The sequence below is a fragment of the Ambystoma mexicanum genome, chromosome 13 (assembly GCF_040938575.1).
Source record: "Ambystoma mexicanum isolate Mex_15411 chromosome 13, UKY_AmexF1_1, whole genome shotgun sequence".
NCBI lineage: Eukaryota > Metazoa > Chordata > Amphibia > Caudata > Ambystomatidae > Ambystoma > Ambystoma mexicanum.
Window position 1 is genome coordinate 540,395,154 of NC_090938.1, and position 3,827 is coordinate 540,398,980.

Genomic DNA, 3,827 nt, shown 5'->3' on the forward strand with positions numbered 1-3,827 from the left:
ACCGTGTTTGGGTTCCCTGAATGGGGAATTACCGGGCCATTCCAAGTTTGGAGGGCCCGGTAATTCCCCTTCTAGGAACCCAGGAACGGTCCTTCCCCATTCCCATTTGAGCCCCTATAGGGCTCAATGGGAATGGGGAGGGAGCTAACAACGGGCCCACTCATAATGGGCCCGTTATTAGCTCCCTGGTTTCCTCGAGGAACCCGCTATGGACGTCTGGATAAACCAGACGTCCACAGCGGGTCCCGCAAGGGAACCTCATAATATTGCGGAGTGGGTTTAACGGCGCCGGCACCATTACCAGTGCCGTTAAACCCATTCCGCAATAGTTATATTGAGGCCCCCAGTGTGTTGACAAAAGTGAACCCGGCAGAGGGATGTCCACGGTGAACTGTTTAAAAAGAAATTAAGATTTGTGAATGCTGGCCTGCTTTACATTTTGACTCTCCAGTGCTCAATTTTTTCTATTCCGCTTTACAGGCGGGAGCATTTCTCCGCGGTTCATACCGAAAACGCTGCCATGATGAAGCTTGTGAGGTTTTTGATGAAATTAAGTCATGAAACCGTTACTATTGAACTACAAAACGGAACCCAGGTCCACGGAACAATTACAGGTGTAGATGTGAGTATGAATACACATCTTGAACCCAAAGTTAGATCCAAAAAAAGAGAAGCGGTTGCTGGAAGAGAGCGAGGCTTTGGCCGTGGAAGAGGGCGAGGCCGTGGCAGAGACAGAGGAGGCCCCAGGCGATAATTTTGACAAGCTACACATGGGAGACTATTTTGAAATGTTTTTGTACAGGTTTTGTTTGTTTTTTTAATAAACAGAAATATTGCCACAACAAAAAAACTAAAGAAAAAGATTTGTGAATGCTAAGGAGAAAATATCTTTGCAAAAGGCCGTACTGAACCCGGCTGATGGAGGCCGAGATTGAGAAGGATCTGAGCCCAGAAGAGGGAGATCCAAGGGTGAAAGGTTGTCACCCAAAGAACTGTGAAAGCAAAGCCTGCAAAGCCTGCAACTGAGAGCCAGAGTGAACTCGACGGAGGGAGGCCAATATTCAAGGCTGGTCTGAGCAAGGCAGAGGGAGATCCAGTGGATGGAACACCAACACCCCTTCGACACATGAAGGCAAGGATAAGAAAATACGCCAGAGTGAACCCGATGGGAGGGAGACTGATATTCGAGAGGGGTCTGTGCCCGGAAGAGGGGGAGAAATGGGGGAAGAATCATCACCGCAAGTGCAATCCAAAAGAACTTTTTGATTGTTATTTGAATCTATTAGGTTCTTTATCAAATGTACATTGGGTGATGGTTTCACCCCGGGTCCCCCTCATCCGGCTGCAGACCCCTCAAACAGTTATTATCAATATCAGGATCTTCAGATGTTGTCTCTCCTGCTTCTGAGGACCCGATAGATTCAAATAACAAACAAAAGGTTCTTTCGGATTGCAATTGAATCCACTGCTGTTCTGTGGGATTATTTTCCACTGTTTACAGCTGCAGATCCTACCACAGCAGTTGCAAGAATGAAATCTGCTTCTCCTACAGATGCCTTTCCGCTGTCTGTGATGAAAAATATTTTTGCTTTGATTCTGCCTCATATTACCTCTGCAGTAAATCAATCCCGTTCAATCGGGATTATTCCTCCTGTTCTTAAATGCGCTACTGTAATTACCCTTCTAAAGAAACTGGCTCTGGATCCTTTACTTCTTGCCAACTTCCGCCCCATTTCTCTTCTGCCATTTTGCATGAAGTTGCTTGAATCTCTGGTGTCTCCACTATTGGTTTGCGGTTCTGTGAGTCTACGTCCCTGATGCTTTTCAGTCGGATTTAGACCGGGCCAGGGTTCCCAAGATTGTTCTGGTCTCGGTGCTGGATGACTTTACTCTTATTGCTGATCAGGGTGGTGTGGCGGCATTCATCCTGTTGGATCTTTCGACCGCGTTTGATACTGTCGACAACTCCATCCTGAACAGTCATTTGTGAGCTGCTGGTATATCGGGTTCAGTTCTCTCATGGTTCCACTCTTTTCTTTCCGACCGTTCTCAGCGGCTGTTGCTCCAGCCTTTTCTCTCTGCGATATCTCCTCTGATGTGCGGGGTCCCTCAGGCATCAGCCTTGTCTCCAACACTTTTTAATATCTATATTCAGCCTCTGATTGCTCTGATCCGCGCCCACGGCTTCAGATGCTACTCGTATTCTGGTCCAGCTGGATCTTCTTCCTCCAGCCCAGGCCACCCAGCTGCGAGATTGCTTAGCGGCTGTGGGTTGCTGGATGAGTGAAAATTGGCTGAAATTGAATGGAGACAAGACCAAGGTTATGGTTGTGGGTTCTTCTATCGCTCCCTCTCTTTGGACTCCGTCTTTTTGGCCCTCTTCTTTTGGCTCTTTTCCCGTTGCAGTTCCGTTGGCCAAAAACTTGGGTGTCAAACTATCTGCTTCTCTTTCTATGGCTCCCCAGGTTAGTTCGGTCTGTTAGGCTGGTCACTTTCAATTGAAAATACTTCGAAAGGTTCTGCAATTTATTTCTCCTTACCTGCGAGCCCCAGTAGTTGCTGCCCTGGTTCTCAGCAGGATTGATTATTGCAATTCTTTATACTTGGCTCAGCCGGACTGTTTGATACAGCGTCTGCAGGTTCGCCAAATGTCTGCTGCCCGTCTTGCCACTGGTACTCCCTATCGTGAGCATATTTCACCAGTTCTTAATTCCCTTCACAAGTTGCCAGTGGCAAGGTGTGTGCACTTCAAATCTCTATGTTTGGTGCACAGGGCATTTTATGCTGCTGGCCCAGAGTATCTACAGCAGAAATGTCGACCTTATGTTTCTGCTCTCGCACTACGCTCTGCGGACCGCGCTCTCCTGGCTGTTCCTAGGGTCTGTCGAGCGAGAATGGGAGGCTGGCTGCTCTTTCTCTGTTAAAGCTGCCATCCTGTGGAATTCTCTCCCGGCCGTTCTCCGTGCGGTTTCTGGTCACTTGCAATTTAGAAAGGCTCTGAAAACCTTACTGTTTTAGCTTCCTTTTTTCTCCTGATTCTTATGATCTCAGTCTCAGCGCCAGGTTGCCTTTGGGTGTTGGTTGCGCTGTACTTCGGTATGTAAAAACTATAACATAAAAAGAAAGTAAGGAGAACGTATATAAGGAGAATAGTAGTTGAAAAACGAATTACAAATAATTTCCTGTTTACAATTTGTAGAGACCCTCAGGCTTAAAAATAAGCACAAAACTCACATGACAGAGGTAAGGAGCTGAACCTACTATCATGTGACAGCGATGACCCGTTTTTCACATTTCCTTGTTGAAGACCTTTTCGTAAACCACGCGCTGGAAGACTTCTTCCTCTGTACCCTTGTGATGGTTGACAGGATGCCATAATTTGAAGCTGTTCAGATCTGTGGCTACATGTACCAATGAGGCATTTTATAGTATCTGATTGATTGGAAAGACTATGAACCCAGCGACAGGAGTTGGGATCAAGCCTCACAAGTACATGTTCCAGCCTTGCTTTGTAAGTTCCATCGGCTCCACCCTGGGAAGCCAGGGGCATACTGTCATGTCACAGCATCTACCTGTGGGTGGTTGTTTGCTATGATATGATATGGCATTTGTAACGCGCCTATACACAAGTGTTTCAAGGCGCGACGAGGCAGGGAGGGGGGAACAAGGGGAAGACAGACAACGATCCTACTAGGCCAGGTGTCATTCAGACCGCGCAAGTGCAGGGGTAGGGGGAAGGGGAAAAGTGCAAGGGGAAGGGGGACGGGGGGGAGTGCAGTACAAATAGTAGAATAGAAATAAAATAATAAATAAATAGGGCCAGCTGG

General features: G+C 47.3%; 1 pseudogene; it reads left to right on the top strand.

Moving 5' to 3' along the window:
* Positions 1-445: 445 nt before the first annotated feature.
* On the top strand, positions 446-817 carry LOC138520628 (small nuclear ribonucleoprotein Sm D1 pseudogene; annotated as a pseudogene).
* The last annotated feature ends 3,010 nt before the right edge of the window (positions 818-3,827 follow it).